This window comes from Hipposideros armiger, unplaced genomic scaffold (genome assembly GCF_001890085.2).
Source record: "Hipposideros armiger isolate ML-2016 unplaced genomic scaffold, ASM189008v1 scaffold_110, whole genome shotgun sequence".
NCBI lineage: Eukaryota > Metazoa > Chordata > Mammalia > Chiroptera > Hipposideridae > Hipposideros > Hipposideros armiger.
The window spans coordinates 3,397,306-3,420,869 of NW_017731460.1; the positions used below are offsets into that span (position 1 = coordinate 3,397,306).

A 23,564-nucleotide genomic window follows, 5' to 3' on the forward strand; every position below is an offset into this window, starting at 1 on the left:
TGGTCCAAGAAGGCTCATTACCATGTCCACATTCCAGCCAGTGGGAGAAGGGAACAAAGGTGAGGGACAGCAATGACAGGAGTTGCACAGAACAATTCTGATCACATATTCCACTGTCTAGAACTCGATCACGTGGCCATGCTTAGTTGCAATGAAGGTTGAGAGATTAAACTTTATTCTGCATGACTACATGCCCAGTTCAAATTGGGAGCTCTATTAATTGTAGGAGTGAAAGGGGAGAATAGATATTGGGGAACAGCCTAACAGGTTTGTAACTTTCTGTTTGTATCTGTGTTCCCTGCTAGACCATAAGTTCTGTGAGAACTGGGCCCTGACTTGTACCTGTCTGAGATCCTTCTAAATGTTTGACATGTCGAAGGCACTAGATGAGTGCCTCTGGTTGGCAAAATAGGTTAGAGTGATTGACAAAGCGCTGGAATTTAGGTCAGATTTGTATTCTAGTCTTAGTTCTTCATAATTTAGAGAAAGTTTAACTTCTCTGGGCTTCAGTCTCATAGAGTCATAAAATTTAGTTACAAGGCACTTTAGATATTATCTAGTCCAACTGTCTCATTTTATAGATGAATAAGCTGAAAAGCAGAAAGGGTAGTGACTTGTCTAGGATACAAAACTTCATGAATAAAAGAGCCAGAACTCAGATCTCCTAGCAGCCAACCCAGATTCAGTACTAGGATATCTCTCCATATCCAGAAAATGGGTACAAGAGAAAGGAGACCTATAAGCTCCCAACTTAGAAACTGATACACATATATAGTCCCATTTCCACCCTTCAGTCAAAATAAGTAGAAAACTGGCATGGAACCACTGCATCCTGTTGAATCTTGCCATGTGCAGCCTAGACAGTCATTCAAGAGGCAGAAAAGTTTAGAGCGTTGGGTTCTAAGGTCATCTAAGAAGCAAAACTATTTGTGGAAAGCAAGGGAGAAAGACTTGGATGACCCTATTCCTTGGTCACCAGCAGCAACATTCAATATTCTGAGAGGACACTGCTCCAGGTGCCATGGAACAGCTGCTCTCAGGGAATTTGGAATCTAGGTCACACACAGTTAAATAACAGTGGGAGAGGGTGTATATAATAACATTAAACAGAAGGAATGTCGCAAGGCAAACTGGCCATCATAATAATAACAGCTTCCATTTATTGCTCAATTGCAGTGTGTTCACCACTCTGTGATAGGTATTTATTTTATAGGCTTGATCTCATTAAATTCTCACGACAAGCTTCTGGGATTACTGAAGGTCATATAGCTGGTAAGTGGTGATTAATTGTCAGAGGAGTGGTGTGAAGACAATAAATTATGGAGCACTTCAGGAGAGAAGCCTGTGGATAGAGTTATCTGGGAAGGCTCTGTGAGGGAGGAGAGAGTTAAACTGGACCTGCAAATGGGTGGGATTTGTGGAAAGGGACGAAAGGGGACCAGAGGATGGAGGTGGCAAAGGCAGCATATGTATGTACAGGGAACACTGAGTAAACAAATTCCCAGGTAAGGTATGGGAGAAGTAAACACCAGGGCAAACAACCAAATTGTGGAATTGTGGGGCTAGGCAGTAGTGGAGGAGAATGACACACCCAATGATCATTCTTGGAGAAAGGATAACAAGTCAGACTGGTGTCCCATAGCTCACACACGGCCCACTGCAAAAGAAAAGTGAAAATAAAGTGACTGAGAAACTCTAAAGGCAATTTGCATCAAGTGCCTTATAAAAAAAAGTATATATCTTTTCATCCAGGAATCTCACTTCTAGGATTTTACCTAAAGAAAATTTCAGAGACAGTGCGAAAGCTGGAAACAACTAGCTGTCTAATAATAGGGGAATTGTTGAATATATTATGGTACGTATATCTGGTACATAAAAATGTCATGTTGCTACTACAAAACACATTTTCAAGAATATGAAATTATATCACATAATGTCAAGAAGCAGGATGCAAATCTGCCATGCGAAAGTTTTTAATTTTAAATTATATATGCACATATAACAAAATCATGTGTGTGGGTGTATGTGTGTGTGTACACATACTCACACGGAAAAAAGACTAGAAGGAAAGACACCAAGCATATTTATTGTGAATATTAGAGTGGGAATATAGGCAGTTTAATTTTTTCTTTAGACTTTTCTATATATGCCAAATTTTATTCTGCAAACCTGCACTTTTACAGCAATAAAAATGCTCATTTTAAATCTTTTTAAAATGTAAAATCCCCATACTCTGCCATGAAACACTATTATCTGCACCTTGCCTTGTCTTTAAAGATATTCATTATCTCATCCTCAAGTATACAGACATTAATATCCCAACCAAATGATTGTTCAATAATTACTGCATCCATGGATTTCTAAAAAAAAATTCATTTAAACCTGATATTCCTGGGTTCCCATGTAAACCTCCCAGCTCCGTGGCTTCCATTGGATCGGAAACACTCAAGTCTCCCATTAATGTTCTCTGCAGCCGTTTAGATAAATCACCTTCCCTAGAGCCATAAATCCTAAGTGAACGACACCCTTACTTCAGGGGACAGGCACCAAAGCCTTTTTCAAACTCCATGATTTATGAATCTGTGGCTTTCAGAATGTCAGGGGTCCTTCATCAATACCCACAGGGCCTTCCCAGGTATAGGAATGTATCACAGCCGATGTGAAAGCCATTACTGTACTCAGGTCAATAATTTTCACCTTTATCCTTCCTGCTTGGTTTGGGGGTTTATTTTTTTTCCCTTTCATTGAAATAGTTGGGATATTAGCTGAGTAAGAGAGGCAGTGTATTAAATATGACTTGATCAGAATCCCAGCCAGCCTTTACCCTCACTGCTATAGGGACAACATGAAGGTTAATAACCGAGAGGCCCCCACGCACTTAAGCACAGCGTAGCACCCCATTGCCAAGTGACAATTAGGAACTCTCCGTGAGTGCCAATGACGGGTGATCAGAGCTTCACCCAAACCAGGCAGACCTCTGCATTACATTAGCTCAGCTCTCCATTCATCACCGAGCTGACAGCCTCCAGAGCTCCATGTGGATGGAGCATGCGGCGCAGTCTTTCTGTTTTACCCAATGAAATGATCTATGCTGCCAGGACTGAGTGGAAGAGGTGCAGGGGAGGGAACGGAGGAAATGAAACAGGCTTGTCTTTGGCATGCTTGGGCAACAGCTCAAAGTGTCTGAGACTTGAAAAGAAACACATTGCACAGTGATCTTGCTTGTCCCTGCTTGCAACTTTCTGGCTCTCAGACAAGGATGGTCCCACCTTAAATAGTTCTCTTTTTGCAGGCAGCATGACAAATTAGAGTGAGTACCTAGCCAGCTGTAAGATTTTGGACAAGTCCCTCTGGGCCTATGTTTTCTTATCCTTAGAATGGATGGGTTAGATGAGAACAGTGGTTTTCAAATTCGGTTCCTCGGGGGTCTTATGGTTCCATTATGGTGCCTCAGGATCTACAAGGACAGGGAGGAAGGGAGGCTGGTGAATGCCAGGCACAGCCACTTTACATAAGCCTATTGAATTTTATTTGTAGGCCATTTTAAAATTTGCATAGCATGATCTTACATACTAATCTCATTTGATCTTCACAACTTTGTGAGGTAGTCAAGACAGATTTACTATCTATTCCAGTTCCTACTGCTGCATAACAAACCACCCCAAAACTTGATGGCATAAGACAACTGTTTTGGTATGTTCATGGATTCTGTGGCTCAGGATTTCAGACAGGCAGAGCAGGAAATGCTCTCTCTGGTCCAGGATGACTGGAACCTCAGCTAGGAAGACTCAAAGGCTAGGGGTGACTTAATGGCCAAGGGCTAGACATCTGGATATGTCTTCATTCACATGTCTGCCTGTTGAACACCTACACATGGCCTTTCTCTGTGGCTTTGTTACATGGGTTAACTTGGGTTTCCTCCCAAAATAGCAGCTGAGTTCAAAGAGCTGGTGTACCAAGAGCAAGACAGATTACTATAAGCTACAGGAGTCACATAGTGTTGTTTCTGCTGTACTCTATTGGTTGAGGCAGTCCCAAAGCTTTACCCATGATCAAGGAAGAGGATAAGATGGGACAAAAGTCAATATGACCATGTAAGAAGAGCATGTGGAGTGGAATGGGAGACAGTGTGTGTCCATGATTGGAAAATGCATTCTGCTAAGCCCTCTTCATTTGAGAGATAAAGAGACAAATAATTAAGACACATCTACTAAGGGCAGAGCTAGGATATTTTTTCAGATTTGAGTTCATTCTACTTTACCATGCTGCTTTTGGCTCTGGGCTTTATCTTTCTGAATTAACTGGTCATTAATTTAATGAAAAGACTCATTCACATATGAATCCTCATCATGGTGATGCATGAGCAGCCCAGGAGAACAATATCTTCTAGTGGATGGATCATCTTGGTCTCATGTGTTCTCAGAAAATTAGAATGTTATTGTGGTGATCATTTTGCAATATATATATAAATATCAAATCATTATGCTGTACACCTGAAACTAATATAGTGTTGCATGTCAATTACACCTCAATAAAAAAAGAAAAGAAAATTGGAATGAAAAATGTATATAAATTCTATTAAAATTAAGGTAAAAGGCTAGCTTCCAGTGCAGCATCAGGAATATAATCAGTACTTAGAAAAGGGTTGTTTTGTTGTTTTTTAATGAATCAACATTTGATGTTAAATCCTCTCCAAAGTCAAGGCCATATAAACACTCTTTTTAGGTTGCTTTGATGCTTTGATTGTTCCTTCTTGGGGTTTACTTCTCTCTTCATCCATTCTCATAACACCTAAGTGTATTTACTTCCAATTTATCAGTGAGAAAAAGGAGTTGAGGGACTGAGAGAGCCAAGGATATAAGATGGCATCTGAGGAAAGAGTTGGACTTTAGTGGAAGTTGTAAAGTAGAAGAAATTTCACTGATCCAGCAGCCATTGATTGGTAAGTGACAATGCCTGGTCCTATGTTGGACACAGAATCCAGAGACAAGTTAATGATGGTGCCCGCCATTGAGGGTCTCACAGCTGAGAGGAGAAGATATCTAACATAACGAGTGCTAAAGAGACACTGACCAAAGTGCTGATGGAACACAGAGGAAGCAGCAACAGGCACTGCCTGGGAGATTGGCAGGCTTCACAGGGGAGATGACATTTAACCTGGACTTGAAGGGAGAGGTAAGAGCTGTCCAGACAGAGACCACGGGATGGAAAAAATCCCATGGGGAATAGACATAGGAGGTACAGAGGCATGAAAGTACATGATGTGTCTTGAGAAAGTTAGACATCTAGTCAGTGTTGGAGGAAGGTGTAAAAGGTGTGAGGAGGCTGGAGCAGTAAGTTGAGGTCACATTGTAAAGGAGTATCAGTAGCACCCCTAGCTACCTTCCTTTCTGTGAGCTTTACCTTTCTCATTGTCGCACTTTTACCCCCACTTCAGAGATCCTGCTGTCTGCCTCTCCACAATTAAAATCTATTCTGGAAAGTGTGATAGCAGTCATTTGCACTGTTGTGTAAATGAGATTCTCTATAGCCTATAAGCCAGCGAGTTCTTTCTTGGAGCGTTCTTTTTAATTAGAAATTTGATTTCAACTTATAAAACAAAAGGCTGTGTCTCTGTTATTAAAAAGAATGTTGTGGAGATTCTTCCTATGGCCAATGAAACCTGTGAGAGTCTTGTGGGGAAACTTCTACCACTCTTCATCAGGCACACAACCCTGGGCTCAACCAACTATTTGTCCAACTCAATGTGCCTGTACCATCCTTGGTCATTTTGAGCTCCCTCGATCTCTGGATGAGAGCTTAATTATCCCAAGAACTGCTAACTACTTCTCCCAATAAAGCCCAGTACAATGATCAACTGCAGAGCTCTTATCCTTCATATATAGCAAGCCAAACTCCTAGGCATGGGGCAGAATGTAAATGTTAACAATCTCATAGCTCATTGCCTATAAAAACTCTTTTATGAGTATCTAAGTAACAGACAATTGTCCAGTGCCTGCAGCTAAAGTGATAATTCCACCTCCTACTAGCTGAATGAGATGAGTGCTGATTCTCTGTCTGAGAACACGTGGGTTATAGTGATGTGCAGGGAAAACCAGACCTCCCCAACACACTGACACAGTTCACCCACAGTGCTGCAAGGGAGGTATGAGCACGTTTCCTTGGGGTAATCGGTTTCCTTTCCTTGTTGAATAATGTCAGGTACTGCCTGACCTCCTGACTTACCAGTGTCCCTTCTCATCTCCTACTTGTTGCCATCCTTGATGTCTACCTGACCTGGTATAAGAGGGCAACTGACTGATTACTAAGCTCCATTCTTCCTGCTTTTTCTCAGATTACTCTTAACCTCAGATTACTCTTCTTCTTGCTATCCCTCACCTCTTGATCCCATTAGATGGTCTCTTGACTTTTGTCTCACATCCTGAGTTCTGGTTTCCTTACCTCCCAAAGTATGGCTGGCTTTTATCTATGCTCTGCTGTCCTCTGACTGTGATTGCCAAGGCCACGTTGTAACTTCCTATAAGTACCAGTCTACCAGATCCCTCTCTGAGTACTATTACTCCAGAAGATTGACACTGAGTCAGCTATACTGTGGCTACTGCTTCTGTTCCTCTGACATGTCCCTGGGTTCTTGCCTTGTCTTCCTGTGTCCATGCCTCTGCCTTGTACTGCAGTCCTATTCACCAGGTTTATATCTTACCCGTTTGCTCCAACCCCTGCCCTGCCTGACTCATTTTTAAATGTTCCACTTCATTTCTTTGGAATTTTCCCTCACTATGCAAATTGTGCCCTCAGAGGCTAGAGCCCCAGTACTAGGACCCCAAGACTCCCTTTTGTTGTGCTAAGCTGCTGATGAGCTGTGGTTGTTAACATCACCTTGAAGACCCTGATCTGGACTCAGAACCCTTTCCTGTCCATCTCATCTCTGGTCATGGCATTTTGTCTCCCTCCATGGATTTCCTGCTGCCATCTGTTGCTGAGTCTGCCCAGAAACCTGCCCTATCTCACGAATTAAGCCAACTGCTATGACCACCCCAAATCTCAGCAGCCTAACAGATAACAGGGTTATTTATCACTCACATAGTTAAAGTGTTCGAAGTCTACCACACTGTGATTCAGGACTCACTCTTTTACCCAGTGCTCCCTCTGTCTTCTGAGACCTTAGAATCCTTCACTGGTACCTCTGTATCCAGCCAGCCCATAGGTGAGGGAAGAGCGATAACAAAGGGTATTTAAGGAGATTTTAGGGCCTGGCCAAGAAATGGTGTTCATTGCTTCTGCCCTCATCACTGGCTAGAATTACTACCTGACCTCAACTAGAAAATACAATCTTCCTGTGTGTCAGGAGAAAATGGAATGGTCAGTATATGAGTATCATTGTCTGCTCCACAGTGGAAGCATCTGTGTTCTAAGGGTGATCACCTCCCCTGCCCATGTTCCCCCAATGGCCTTTTGTTTTATCATTCTGTCCAAAGCCTAGAAAGGACTGGACTTCAGAGAAGACTCTTAGAAGTGACAGAAGATGTGGACTGGGGTTTTTGCCTTCCCCTACCTGAGCAGAAGATGGATCCCAGAGTGGGAAGCCCTCTGCAGAGAACCTCAGGCCCTACATAATCTCACAAACTGGGCTCTTCTTGACAAGTGTCAGCCTTTCATTTCTTCAAAGAAATATTCTCTTTCCCCTCCTGGGGACTTGTTCAGAGAAGTGATACTCAAATGATAGGTGCCTCACAAATACCTAGATGGAGGGGGAAAAATGGCATGAAGAATAATTTAGACAAAACAATGTAGATTGCCATGGAAACAATCTTTAGAACACAATGGAGAGAGAGAATCATTGTTAACACGGTTCATATTTTGCAGAGATATCCAATCATCGAATTCAATTCTGGACCCTTCAATCATCCTGGGGTTGTTATAGCCACAGAGCACATGCTGGTTTTCAGGGGGCCCTTTTCTTACCCATCTAATAATCTTTAATGAAGATAATGCTTTAATTAAGGCAACTTACTGTTTCCCCATTGGTTAATTTGAAATCAGTGTAAGGTCAAGTTACCACTAACACAGCAAATTTACTAAGCTATTCCAGAAGTATTTTTATTCTGACAGCAGAGGCTTATAAGAATATGGGGAAAATACACATTTAATTGAAACGTGCACAAGAAAAATGGGAGATTTATCTCTTGTATTGCATGGGAAGAAAAAAAGTGAAGCGGTCCTTAACTCCTCCAAAGCAGTTTGTCTCAAATTTTTCTGCCCCAACATATGCACAAAAGTCTATAGGTGTAAATGATTCTTGGTCAGTAATAATCATTTAATATGGCTGTTTTAACAAAACCTCTGGGGGCTGCTAATGAACAATTTGTTTCAGGTGCTACCGAGAAAAAATGTCAGAAGGTCGGTGGCTTTTGCAAATGAGGCTTCAGAGATGTAGGATCACCACTGTCCAGGTGTTGGGCCTGAATCCAGTAAGCACCAAAATGCAGTGTCTGCTGTGGTTATCTGCCCTGTTCTCACAGGGCTGCATCCCTGCCTGTTCCCAGGATCCCAGCCTTCCTGGGGAAAGCTGTATGTCTTTTCATCGGAAGGCAAAGCCATTGTCTTACCTCGTGATCCCAGGAACCAGCTGCACCACGTCATGTTCCATGCACCCTGAGAACTTCTGGAGAATGTGTTCATGTTCTCGTCTCTCTTTCTTTTTCCCTAGTCTTCCCAATACATGTATAGGCTAAGGTAGAAAAGAGCCAATTAGCTTCCCTGAAGTAGATGCCAAGCCTTGATACAATTACAGGATTTCTCTCTTATCTTCTTCCATTTCTTCCTACAAATATTTGTTGAGCATGTACTATGTACAGCGGGTCTTTGAATAACATTTTGTTCAATGTCGTTTCATTATAACACTGATGAGAAAAAAAACTCAATTCCTGGCTGGAGCCACTGTCTGTGTGGAGTTTGTACATTCTCCCCACGTCTGCATGGGTTTTGTCTGGGGACTCTGGTTTCCTCTAACATCCCACAGATGTGCATGGGAGGTGAACTGGCGTGTCTACATTGTCCTAGTCTGAGTGGGTATGGGTGTGTGGGTGTGAGCAGCCCTGCAAAGGAAGGGTGTCCTGTCCAGGGTGGATGCCTGCCTTGCGCCCTGAGCTGTCAGGATACGCTCTGGCCACCTGTGACCCTGAACTGGAATAAATAGTTTGGAAAATAATTCTTTTACTTGTTTTCATTAATCTTTCTTAAATGTATGGATAGCTCACATTTACTTCAATGTTCAATATCAGAAGTGTTTGAGGTCTTTATTTAGAAGTTTGGTGATGTTTTTGTGTTCAGAAATATGCTATAGGAACTTAATTCTTGTTAATACCTATTAGCCTATGATAAATTGGTTTTGTTATATGTCGTTTGCTTAAAGTCGGTGTGCCAGAACCTATTCATGCTTACTGCATCTGACAAAGGGGAATGGAGTAGTGGAGACTGGATTAGCTCAAACGAGGTTCATTTCTGGAGCAAGGACATTGCTGAGCTAAAGCAGGTTTCTGTTAGAAGGAAGGAGTGGGTGGGGTTCTTGCTGTTGGCTAGGTAACCAACAGTGACCGTCCAGGATGCCTTTTCATCCACTTATCTCCTAATAATTGAAAACTTACTACATGCAAGGCACTGCATATTTCTGATTCTCATCTAGTTCATATGGCTTTTTTTTAAATGGCAAGAACCATGGCTTATATTTCACATCTTCACCAGGCCTTGCACTTAGTAGCCATCCAATAAATATTTGTTGATTTTTTTTTCAATTTGATGGTGAAGTGTTGAGAGAAGGGTGTAGAATTCAGTATTTCTGGCATCTTGTGGTTTAAAGACTTAATTTTTGCCCTCACTGCTAAAGGAAATAGAAGATCACCACATCTGTGTTATGGCCATTTAAATCATGGAAATGCAAATAAATCTGATATATGTCTCCTTAGCTGTCAGTTATCTCCTGGTCAAATTGTAAATTATTTGACTGTTTGTATGTATGCTCCGTCTATGTGACCCTTACATATGTAAAATGACTTTACACACGCAATGTATGTAACTTGGTTGTCTGGTCTCCATTTCATGTGGCTTTCCCTATTTTTTATTTAGTAGGGAAATTGTTCTCCCACTGAATCTTAATCCACAATGTTAAGACTTCAGAAATATAGTTTTATTCTTCAGAAAGAGTTTCAATCTTCTTACTGTCAAACACATTCTTCTCTCACATGGGCACTTAGTATTGTCAGGATGTCAATTTAATTTTGACAGGGCCCCCCAAAGGTGGAATTTTCGAGTTTTTATTCTTAGTTAATTTGAATCAGTAAGAGGATGTTTGAGGGTTTTTTCCTCTCTGTTTTCATGGAAACATATACTTTCCCATAAGATTGGATGACAGTAATATGTTTGTGAGGCACTCTAAGCTTTTGAGAGTGAAACGTTTCTGTACTGCTCAAGACCTACTGTTAACTCCTCTAAATGGCTCCTGGGTCATTGTTATCTCCAAGTGCTCTTAATAGTCTGAAGGCACTGGAATCTTTGTTCCCATTAAGAAATGTTTTTTCCCCCACTTTCTTTTGGTGCAGCACCACTTGACTTTTAGATGTAGCAATATATGGTGACAAATCCATTGTTCTTTGCTCTTTAGGTAGTATTAGTGCCTGATGACTAGTAGGGTGTGAGTTTTTAGATTTCTGTCCGGGAGTAGGAGTAGATTGAATTAATCTCAAGACCCTTGTATTAGCTAGCTAGGGCTGCATAACAAATGGAGCCAAAATGAAGTGTTTTAAAATAATAGACATGTCTCATATCGTTTTTGGGTGGTATCTGGGAGAGGCTAAGCTGGAAGGTTTGGGCTGAGGGCCTCTCATGATGTTATATAAAGGTGTTGGCCCTGGGACTACAGTCATCTGAAGGCTTACCTGGAGCCAGACTGGGCTTTCCAAAGTGGCTCACCCCCACCACTATTGGCTGGAGGTCTAAGTTTCTTGCCATGTGGGTCTCTGCTTGAGTATCTGTATGACAGCAGCTGGTTTCCTCCAGAATGAGTGATCAAAGAGCGAGACCAAGGAAGAAGCCGTGATGCCTCTTACAACCAAATCTCAGAAGTCACACACTGGCACTTCTGCCATATTCTCTTTGTTAGAAACGAGTCACTAGTCTAGCCCATACTCAGGGGGAGGGGAATTAAGCTCCCCTCTTGAAGAGAAGTATATCAAAGAATTTGTGGACATATTTTAAACCTCTACAACTCTCTTGATGTCCCCCCCTTTGTTACTGGGTACCTGCAAAAAACAAACCAAAGTCAGAGGTTTTGTGGTCAGAAAATTTATTGCTCCCTCAATCTTGGGGTAATTCATACAGCATTTCAGCCTTCCAACCTAACTAAATAGGTGCTCCCCCAAAACTCTAAAAGGATGGAGTGGAAGTTGGGTCTGAGAGAGTCAGATTTCTTCTTTAAGCTTTTCAAATAATGCTGTCTTCTGTGTCCCCTTGTGAGTATGCAGTAGCCAGAAGGTAGCTCTTCCCAAGGCATGTGCAGAGAGTGAGACAGCAGTAAGGATGGGTGCTGAACACAGGTGTGTTTAGTTGTACCCACCTGGACTAATAGGTCAGATATAGGCAGCAGATGGTAAGACTGGTGTGAGAAGTTATCTGGTTTTGCTCTGCTCCTGGTTGGCAAAGACCAGCCAGATGGTGAGAATGAGGCTATGAGCAGAATCCAGTCTCAGGATCAAGCAAGCGCCAAAGCCTCCTGCTGAAATCATCTGCAGCACCACTGAGAGATGGGCAGGATCTGTGGGCAGAATTCTAGGCTTGAATCTTGAAAACAGAAACCATGGTAGTTCTGACTCTTAGCACACAACATGAGGAAGGGAGCACTTTGTACCAGATGGAGAGGTTGCGAGAACAGAGCGTGACTGTCAGGCCACAGAGTGAAGCTTCGTGCCATAAAGACAGATGGTGAGAGGGGTGCCCCCGTCTGTGGTGGCTTGCTGCCTTTTCAGTACTCATCCTGCCTGTGTACCCTTCACATAGGGCCTCTTCAAGAGCTTCTACTTCCAAAGCATCTTAATTTAGAAGTCAAATGTTAGTGTTCTAAGCTTTAGTCCAGGCTAAGAGCACTTCATAACTTCTTTTTTCTCACATTTAGAGACACCTGGGTTTCTGGTACACTAATAAGGGAATCATAGAATGCTATAATTTATGAAACCAGGCAATGGAGAGAAGATGCCACATAAGGACAAAGTAGGGTGAAGAATAAAGTTTCCTTCCAGTAACTTACTGCCATTAAGATACCAGTGCAAGAGCACAGGAGGTGGGAAACATGGAAAACACACAGATGTATACTTCAGTAAACAGATTGACTACATATATCATTACCCTACTGAAGAAACTCAGTGGCTCTACTGCTACCACCTATAAATGCAGGTGGGAGGGGCCTGCCCTTTAGGGGCTCTGCTCTGGCCCTTGTCCAGCTGCACTCCTATGTACTGAGCAGGAGTCCATCAAGCCAAAGGAATGTGCCTGCCCGGAGCTGACTTTACCCCTTCAGTCCTGGTTGCAGTTACCCAGAAGCCAGAATTCCCTCCCTGACCCTGAACCTGCATCCAAGGCCCATATGTGTCTCTTCCCTAGATCCTGAGGTATTACTCCTAGACCCGTGGAGTGGCCAAGAAATGACAGTTTTGTAGAAGGAGAAGTGGGAATAAAGTTTGGACATGTGGACTGGAGTGCTCAGGTTGTGTGGAGTACCTTGCAGTGTGGGGCTGGACTGTCTGTGGGAAGCAAAGGGGGAAGACTGCTCTGTGTGTGGGGACCAACTCTCCCTGTTCCAATGGGGAACTCTGAAAAGGCCCAGAATTCTAAGTGCAAACCTGGTCTTCCAATTTTTTAAATTTCACAGATTGTTGGCTTGTTTTATAACTTTTACATATTTAGACATTTGATATGTGGTCCTCCACGTGTAGCCTTTTTGTGAGCCCTACAAATGTTATGGTTGGTGCTGATTCCCCATTTAATACAGAAGCAAATTTAAATCAGCTTGCCCTGGGTTTTCAGGCCTTTTACTATTGGCTTCTCTCTAATCTTACCTCCCACTGCTCTTCTGCAGGGATCTTCCATTCACCAAACTGACCTACCCATAGCCAGATTCCGCCCACATCCTTTTCTCAGGTTCACACTATTTTTCTCTGAAAGGCCTCTGTTTCTGCCTACATTTGGATGAGCCCAGGTACTGTTTTAAGACCCAGCCTCATAGTCATGCCTCCTCCCTCTGGACTCTTCTAATAGCTTTTGTCTGAGCCACTTATTGGCACTCAAAGTGTACAACTGTGTGTAGTCATTTTTCTTATTACACAAAAAGTGTGGCTATAAGATAAGGGGACATCAATATGCAATAGTTTTCAAACCAGGAAAGGAGAAAAAAAAAAGTCGGAAGAGTAGCTAGAAAATCAGGAGAAAATGTGGTTAGGCAGGCACCAAAGGGGATGGTCAGCATTGTCAAAAGCCAGAGAGGTCAATGGGAAAGATGCCCCCAAATAGAACATTTGTCCATTAGGAAAAAGGTCTTTTGTGACCATTGAGAGAACAGCAGATTGTGTGGGTGAAAACAACATTGTAGTGGGAAAAGTAGAGATGAGAAAGTAGAAACAGCAAATACACTTTAATATTTCTCAAGAAGTATGATTCTGAGAAGAAAGGAGATAGAGTAGATTGAGAGGGTGGATGGGGTCGGGTGGTTTGTTTCTGTTCAAAAGATGGGGCAGGCTGAGTTTTGAGGGGGAGAAAAGAGAGTAAGATTAGAGGCGGAAATTGATAATGGGGAAAGGGAAGATAGTTGATTAAATATAATCTGGCTCTGGTAATGGCTGAGATCCAGTGCACAGGGGCAATTCTTGCTGCTGTAGGTAAGGGGACGAGGAGGGGATAATGAATGAAGGCTACAGTACAGGAGAGGCATAATAATGAAGATACTGGATTTAAGAGTGAAGACAGTGGCTGTCATTGCAGAGGAAAGGCTAGGAGAGCCTGAATTTTCTGGGGCAGGTCCAGATTTCATATATTTAAATATCCCATTCTTCATTCATTCCTTTCACATTTATTCAATGTCCTGCGTGTGCCAGACCACTGGGGTCTACAGAGATACGAACTTTTCGTGTAATTTTAAAATATGCTATATTGGTGACTCACGTGAGGATTACTTCTTACTTTTCTAGAAGACTTTAAGTAGAAATAAATGCACGAATCAGAAGATGGTCCTTTGTCAGACTAGATGTTCTCGAGATGGGGTTTGATAAACACGAACATCTCAACAATGGTACCTTGTTCGAAGTGGAGAGGGAAGAAAGGCAGAGATAGGGGAAAGGTAGTTTAGATCTAGGTAATCAAGGAGAGTACGCTTTCAACCAGGAAGATGCGAGCCTTCTACGCACTTCATACTAGGCTGTAACTAAGGGTAACAGCGCATCTGTCTACACAGGTATGAAGACCGGCTTCTTCCCTAAACCAGGTGTATCTGCGGAGACTGGGCAGGTCCAGATACAAGCCAAGCCTCACTATCCAAGCTACCTTGCCGTGAAAGTCCACTGCCTCTGACTACGGAAGGTCACTGCTACCTACCTTCGCCCCCTGTTTATTGATGACGGGCGGGGGAGGAAAAGAAGCGGATGGCGAGGCCAATCACCTTTCCTGTTTTACAATTGGTCGTAATAGGCTCGGAGTCCTGCCTCCTGCGGCGCCGCCAACAGGCTCTCGGGGCTGTCACTCGAGCCGTCGCTACCGCCCCTCGCCGTGGCCCCGCCCCTCGCCGTGGCTGGGATCTCGCGGGAAGAGCGGTGGGCACGGCTGTGGCTGAGTCTCCTGGCTGCTCGCAGAGCGGGAGGGCTCTCCTCACACAAGCGCTTCCTCGCGGAGAGACTGGAGCTGCGGCAGCCGCAGGCCTGGCCCGCCCCTTATCTGCCGCCCCCTTCTCTTCCTCAGGGCTCCCCAGTCAGCTCGCCCTCCGACGCTGCCCAGGTAAGGAAGCCCGGAGAGCGTCTCCGCGGAGGAGCGGTCGGGGAGCGGGGACCGTGAGCAGCCGGGGCAGGCGGGCTCCCGACGGGGGCGGCTCCGGGGGCGGCTCCCGGGGCAGCGCGGCGCTGCCTGGTGGGCTCCAGGCTTGGCCGGGTTCAGGAGTGCGAGGAGCGAGGAGGCGGTGTGGCGGGATCGGGTGCAGGCGCCCAAGGGCGGTGTAGTGGGTACCTGGGCTCCTTGGGGTGAGGAGGCGGTTTCTTGGGGTTCCTAGGTCTCTTCTGGCTTGGGGTGGGGGTGGGTGGTGGCGTAGTGGGTGCCTGGGCTTCGGGATCGAGGGAGATTTATCAGTCCTGAGGTTCCTTGAGGTGGTGTAGCGGGGTTCCGGGACAAGGGGACCCTTTATCGGGGTCCTTGGGGCTTTGGGGTCAGAAGATTCAGTTTAGCAAGATCTTAGGTCTCAGAAGGGGCAGATCGTTGGGGACTGGGGGGGGGGAATCTTTTGAGCGGGAGTAGGCATCTGTTTCTCATTCCTGGGACGAAGAAGCAGTATATTTGGGTTCCGGAGAGAAGGGTCTGTGTGTCGGGGTCTCCGGGCTAGAGGGCGATGTGTATGCGTCCTGCTAGGGCCGGGCTGCCTTGGTGGGCAGCTGGGGGCGGAAGGGTGTACCGCGGAGACCAGTGTCTTTACTGGGGGTTTTGCTTTGCCCAGAGGGGGGCGGTAACTTGGCATGATCTCCAGTCTTTTCGGGGGCGACAGGGCGAGTTAGAGGGTCCCCGGGTGATCTTGAATGGAGGGCGCGGCTCAGCAGGCGCTGGGTCGGCTCCGAGCGGGAGGGCGTTTTAGTGGCATCCTGAGCCGGTCCAGTACTCAGCCTGTGGCTGGTCAGCATCCTGGAACAGGTCTCTTTCCCTCTAGATGAGAGATACTCAGTACTTAATTGGAAGGTTGATCCGTGTTGTTGCCTAGTTGGAGAAATAGTGGGTTTGTTCTGCAGTTTTCTTTTCTCCGCCCCAGGATTCCCATGGGGGCGTGCTGGTCTCTCTGCTCTGGGAGCGAGAGTGGCACCTCCTTAGATGGGTATGTAGACTGTAGGTTCTTCAGGAGGCGGGTGTCCTCAGGTTGATCGTGGAAGCCGCTAAGGTTGGGGAAGACTGTGTGGTTTTGACTTCTCTCCGCTAGGTAGTCTGCTATGCTGATACTGCATTATTAGATCTGTACTAAAGTCTTTCTGAATGTTAGGCAGAGTCAAATGATACTGGGGAGTGTGTTCTGGCTTTTCTCTGTCCCTTGAAAGGCATTTGTGGAGAGGGATCACATCCAAGTAACTAACATATTGGAATTTGAAGTCCCAAAGCTAGAACTCTGCAAGTGTCATTTGAGACCTGTAAGGATGACTAACAGAGCTCTTTTAGAGAATCTTGCTTAACAGTTTTATTATAAAGGTACAGTTAGTCTTAAAATTTATTGCAGAATTCTTGGTAACTAGCCCAGACTTAGGTGGAATTCAAATAAGATGACCTGTATATATGTGAATGTGCTTTTTAAAAAATCTGTAAGTCAGAAAGTCTGCATTTGCCTGACAGTTGTTCTGGTTAGATAGCTGCTTTATCATAGAGGCCTGTAAATGAAGTCTGATGTGGTAGGCAGTGGAGCCTGTACTCATAATATTCTGTAATTTTAGGTAAACAGACAAATTTGAGTATGCCAAAGCAAAGAATTTTGCCTGCCTTAGTCTATTTCTTTTGATTTTAGAACCAGAAAGATTAGGGATAATGTACTTAATCCTTGAATCTTGCAGTCATTTAAAAAAGCAAAGGAATCCTACATAGCATTAGTTAACTCTTTGGAGAGCTTAGGGTTTTTTGTTTTTGTTTTTGTTGTAATTCAAACCAAAATACCTGATTTGATAGCTATAAAAACTGATCAGTTGAGCAGATATTTGTTTGGAACTACAGCTAAAAACAAACAAACAAAATGTACTTTTGGATGACAAATGATAAATTAAGCAGATTTCAATAACTTTTTTTTAAAAGCAGCTTTTCTAATTTCCAAATAAACATACAGATCCGTTAATAAGTATTTGATTATCTGTGAGGTGTCAAGCACTGGAGGTACATTCCAGCTCTCATATCACCTACATGGAGAGAAAAAAAGACAACAAATAAATAAATACATAAAATAATTGAGATGCTGATAAGGAAGAAATAAACACCATACTTGGGGTTAGCTCATACTTTTTATTTTATAACCCCTGAATGATAATGTAATCGATGTCTCTTGTGATAACAAGAAACCAAGGAAGATAATGATCTACCTTCTGAATTATTAAAGACTAAATTATCAGTAGAGTTTGGGTGTTAAATGTATATTTACTCTTTGAGGATTAGCACCTTTTGTTGTATAAGCATAAAAAAGTATGTAAGGACACACATCAAACTTATCAGTGTTTGGGGGATTCTTCAATAGAAAATTGCAGAGGCATGGAAGACAGCTATTAACTTTATACTTTTATATTATTGGAATCTATTACAACAAGCAGACATTAGTTAAGTGTAAATTTAGAGAAATCTAAAAATTAAAACATCTTGGTGGCTGTGAAATGTATTTATCATGCTTTTTGTCAGTGTTGCCACTTCTGCTTGTGTTACTAGTGAAGGAAAAAAATAAATTTCAAGGATCTAAAAATTATAGGCGTGGGGGGAGCACAACAAAATAAGAAAAAGACTGAGACCTGAGTAAAATGTTAAAACATGTTAAAGATGTTGGAAATTTAATTATATAAAGATAAATTAATCTTAGGCTTTTCTTCTTCCCAATTTAATTGTTTCCTGACTTCAAGAAAGTAAATTTTTAGACTCCCTAGAGAAAAATAGGGTGTGTTTTTATGGCAGAGTAGGAGGTGTTCTTATTATGGCACAGACTTCATAAAGAGATTTCTTTTTGTCACACACATGCACATCTGATAGATATGTTTTTCTTGTGAGGCATATGAAACATAAAAATAGTTTTATGGTTCATTATTACACTGATGAAAGTGACAATACCACAGTGTCTTTTGGATTATCATTCAAAATTCTAGAACCATAAATATGATATACTAAAGCAGTTTCTAGAAAGGAACTCTTGAGATATGAATTCCAGTCTTCACTGTGCAACTAACTATATATGACCTTAAGGTAATTCCTTAGTCTCTTAGGGCCTGTTTCCATATACATAAAATTAAAGCAAGAGAGGTCCCTGTCAATAATCAACATAAACTCCCAATTCCAAGGATTCTATTGCATTGATTTTTATGTTGCAGAGCTACAGTATTATATGTACAAAAAGGGATAGATATCGTAAGAGTAGCTAGTTCTCAGGATATAACTAGTTCCATATAATTTTTCTATATCATACTTAATTTCAGAAGCCTCTTACTTTTTAAGATATATAGGAAGTTCTTAATTCCAGAATATACATTCATGAAGGTAAATGATTTCCTTTTGATAATTTAGCTTTATCTGTTAAAGCATTGTTATTTTTATTCTGATCCCTGGTTCTATAGTAGAATATCTATATGACAATGTAATGGCCTTATTTAACTCTGATTGTAGAATGAGCTCTCTAGTGGTTGAGCCCCTTTAATCCATCTTTTATACTACTGCCAAGGTGAGTTTTCTAAAGTGAAAATCTGTTCAATGCTTATTTCTTAAAACCCATACTTCTTTTTTACGTACAGCATTTAGTCCTAACAATTTATCGTTACAAGGCTCTTCATCATCTGGCTTATCTCTTGCCTTTCTTCCACCGTAAACCTCAAACATTCACTGAAAGAGCCATACTGTTTCCTGATTTGGAGCCTTTTCATGTATTCCCCCCTTCTGCTTAGGATGTTTTTCTTCTGTCTTGCTGACAAAGGCTACTGATTTTTCAAGATACAACTTAAGTAGTACTATTAGCTCTTTAAGTCTTCTGTCCCCTGCTCCCCGCTCTTCCCACCCCACCGGCTTGTTCACTCTCTATGTCTTGTTTCTTAGTATGCTGTAATTATAATATTTATATCTGTCTCCTCTAGTCAAAGGCAGGTTTATATTTGTCTTATTACTTTTTGAATCTCTATCACTTATTTTACACTGTTGGCTCTCATTACATGTTTGAACTCTCAATGCTACAATCATGTCTTTACAATATCTGAGACGAATTAAGCCCAAATCTCATTCTTGTCCTATTTTTCAAAAATTTTGGTCTTTCTAAATTATCTTATTTTCTTGCCTCAATAACCTCAAACTGACATTAGATCTGTAGTTCTTATCCTCATATTTAAGAAACGAGACTCCCAAACTCTAGGAGTTAAGGGTTACTTTGTTAAAGTTGCAGAAAAGTCTTGCAAAATTTTGAGGCAACCACTAATCCCTATATCTAAAATTGCCAAGAGAGTTTTGAATTAGTTTGGGTATTTCAGATCTTGGGCATCAGTGATTTGGTAGATATTTTACCTTGGCTACTTTCTATATGAGAAATGACTGTTGCCCATGTGTGGGCGTAATAATTGCTTTACATACATTGCCTTTAATTTTCAAAACAAATCCTGAACATTTAATAACTTAGGGTCATTATCTACTAAGAAGCAGGCTATGAATAGATCCAGGTCTATCTTACTCCCAATTCTATGATTTTTCAAAATACTACACTGTTTTCTGAATATGAATGCTTATTTTTATTTATTTATTTATTTGTTTATTTATTTATTTTTTTAGCTGAGCCATCTTGCCACCTGTTCGCAGCTCAGCGGCAGCTCAGCTTGGGCCGGACTCGAACCGCTGTTGCTCAGAGCTCAAACCTTTGAGCGAGCTCTTAACCAACTGAGCCACTGAGCCGGCCCTATGACTGCTTATTTTAAATTATTAATAGATACTTGACTCATTTTATAAATTGAAGAAGTAGGTTGTAAGGTCTATCCATTCATTTTTTTCAAAAAAGATAAAGTAGAGAATTTGAGATTGGACTTTAGAGACCGTTTAGTCTAATTCCCTCATGTAGCATACATATGAGGGAACTGACATATGAGAAGTTGAATGACTTGCTCAAGAGCACACAATTAATTAGTGAAGAGTTTCTTTGTTAGGCTAGTTGTGAACATTGATGTTATAAAACCATGATTTGAAAGGAATACCAGATGCCAGACCCCCCTCTGCCCCCCACAAAAAAAAAAAAAAGCCTAGAGAGGCTTTTAGAAAAAGTGATGTTCAGGATCTCAGAATCTTAAGGTCATGGCTCAGAGAAAATCCTGACTTTGGATCATGACACATGGAGATGCCTCAGTGCCTTTATTCAACTAGTTCCCTAGTCTTAGTTTCCTTCCTTCCTCTTTTTATTTAAAAATATTTATCCATATTTGACTAATTTTTAATGCCTGATGAAGTTGTTATTAGCATCAGCCTTACCAGTAACCATTTAAATGCCAACCGTAGGCCAACTACTAGGAATACAAAAAAGCATAAAATCTAGTCACTGCCCTGAAGAGGCTTGGTTTGTTTGGGAGTGGAAGGCAGTATATATTTAATTACATGGTAGTGTATAAAGATGCCATGAATGATACAGCTCTAGGAGCTGAGAAGATTAGATAAGTGTGGACTGGGCTACTGGTTATAGAAGTTTTTATGTAGAAAAGGTTTGTCTTAAGTTAGTCCTTAAATGAAGAGTTGGAGTGGTATAAAAGGAAAAAACTGGGGAAAAGAACTTCTCACTGTTTTTTGTGTGTTTTTTTTTTAACTTTACCCTTGCTCAACTTCCCTTCAGCCAGTGGCCTCCTTGCTGTTTCAGAAGGCCTAAAATGATAACATGTTTTTCCAGATATCCATATGTCTCCCTGTCTACTTCCTTCAGGTATTAATATCACTCCTTCTATGAGGCCTTTACTGACTACCTTGTTTAAAATTACAATATCCCTTTCACACATACTCTTCCCATTCCTCTTCCCTGCTTTGTTTCTTTTTGTGTGTGTTTTGCTATACAAGATGCTTTATACATTTTTTGTCTTTCTACCCCTAGTATAATTTAAGATCTATGAGGGCGGGGATTTCTACCCATTTTGTTCAATGCTATATTCCCAGCACCCAGAGCAGTACCTATTACAAAGTAGGTGCTAAAATTTTTGTTGAATGAATATGAAATTGAATTTTAGAGCAGGAATGTGATAGAGCAGGAATGTGAAGATCATTTGATCTAACGTTCTCCCTTTTCTTTCCTTCTTTCCCCCCCTGTTTCCTTCCCTCCCTTCCAGTAAAGTACAGAAATCATAAACAACTCCATGAATTCTATATATGTAAACATGTACTCACCAACCAGATCAAGATACAGAACACTTCTAGGACCTTAGAAGCCTTTCTCACGCTCTCTCCTAGTCATTACTTCCCACAGGTAACCACTGTTCTGACCTCCAGCACAATAGATTAATTCTGCTTATTCCTGAACTTCATGTAAATGGAATCAAATAATTTTTTAAATATCTGGTTTCCTTTGTTCAACATTAGGTCTGTGAGAGTCATCCATGTTTTTAGAGTTAGCAGTAGTTCATTCTTTTTCATCATTGTGTAGTATTCCATTTTATGAGTATATATTTTTCTGTTCTGTTGATAGATATTTGGGCCATTTCCAGTTTTTAGCTCTTAGGAAGCTACTATGAACAATTTTGTACTTATCTTTTGGTGGACATAAGGATTCATTTCTTGGCTAACTATCTAGGAATTGACCTCATCTATAGATGGATGGATAGATAGATGGATAGATAGATAGATAGATAGATAGATAGATAGATGCATAGATACACACACAGATAATTCTTAATCTCACTGGTTCTTAGCACATGCTAGATGATCATTAAATGACCAAAGATAAATTACTAACTAATCATGTACTGTGAGAGTATCTCAAATTTACTAAAAATATTGAAGAACAGTGTCTGGTTCATGCTTTTTTTCTTATATCTAACATGTAGTACTTAACTTTTTCCAGTCCCTATACTTTTCTCTTTCCTGTTGCTTTGCCTTTTTTAAAGACCATATTCTTTGTTACTTGCTCTCCCTCCTCCAGAAGATGGGAGACATATGTGCAGAAAAGAGAAAATTCAAATTAATTAATTTCAAGATATGAATTTCAGACCTGGTTGGCTCTTTTCATATATTTTTTCAACAGTAAAAGTCATTTCTTTCTGACAGTTTGGTTTTACCATACATTATATAGTTCCCGCTAGTCTATACAGTTTGAAATTAATGGGTAGAAAAACTATGAATCTGTTTTTGATTCCTTTCATGTGTTACTAATGTATGTTTGGGGATATGTGAAAAAAAGGCTTTATTTGATGACCTTAAGTCATGTTAGAAGTGGCTTTATGGTGAAGAATGCAAATGAGACCTCCTACAATAATAGAAGAAATCTTGAGAGTATTTTTCTCATTCAGAAAAGTTTTCAATTTCATTTTGAAGTGATTTCTAAGCTAAGACTTGAAAGATGAAACAAGGTGTAAGAAACAAGGTGGGTGGGAAACCCCATAGGGAATGGGGTGGTAAAAGAGCACTGTAGGTAGGGACCTGAATTTGCAGAGAGAGAGCAGGCCAGATTTGGGATTCTCAGGCAATTCAGGAAGGCTAGAGTCATGGATTTCAAACTATGTGCATATGAATCTCCTGGTAGGAGTGGGGTTCATGAATTTGGAATTCCAACATGTTCACAGGTGATGGAGATGTTGCTGGTTCAAGGATCACATTTTGCAAACCACTAGGCTAGAGCATAGGAAGCAAATGAGAAGGAAGGAATAGGGAGTAAAAGCAGGACCATATCATGAGGGATCTTATAATCAATGTAAGGAATTTGGATTTAAAGCGGTGGTAATCCAGTGAAGGGTGCTAAGCATAATAGTGACTTCCTGAGATTTGTGATTTATGAGTGTGCAACTAGTGCTGGAAATAATTTGGGGGGTAAACTCTATCTACATTTGAAACTACAGATTAGTTAATATCTGAGAAATGATAATTGACCCATTCATTAATAAGTATCATTTCTCCCATTAGCAGACTCAATCTGTTTAAAGGAAAAGTTTGGTTATATTTATTAATTTAGATATTATACGTTTAATCAGTTCCTTCCAGAGATGTTATTTATCCTAATAAGTATTATAATTTAACACATAATACGTTATTAATTCTATTTGATGGAGTTTAAATTTTGTCCATATTTTACCATATGATAGTCTTCTTATAGAAAAAGGTTTTCTTTTTTATTGTATTGATTTAAAAATAAACTAGTTGGGGGCTGGCCGAGTGGTGCGATGGTTAAGAGCTGACTTGGGACGCCAGAGGGCCCCGGTTCAGATCCCCCATATGAGGGTCAGTGACACTGCCCTCTACAGCTAAGATGCTGAACAGCAGCTCAACCTGGAGCTGGGCTGCTGTGAGTCCCCTGCGTCTGCGTAGGCTATAGCCCCTGCTGCAGTGGGTTGCCATGGGCTACCGTGTGTAGCCAGCAGCCAGCGTGAGCGGCCAGCAGCCACAGTGAGCGGCCG

The 23,564-nt window shown here is 41.6% G+C and overlaps 1 protein-coding gene across 1 annotated transcript in view; it reads left to right on the forward strand.

Moving 5' to 3' along the window:
* Positions 1–14,830: 14,830 nt before the first annotated feature.
* Positions 14,831–23,564, forward strand: part of GLCE (glucuronic acid epimerase) — a 144,395-nt gene continuing 135,661 nt past the window's right edge. The window contains exon 1 of the mRNA XM_019647321.1: positions 14,831–15,027. The gene's annotated coding sequence lies outside the window, so the exon portion shown is untranslated. The remainder of the gene's footprint in view (positions 15,028–23,564) is intronic.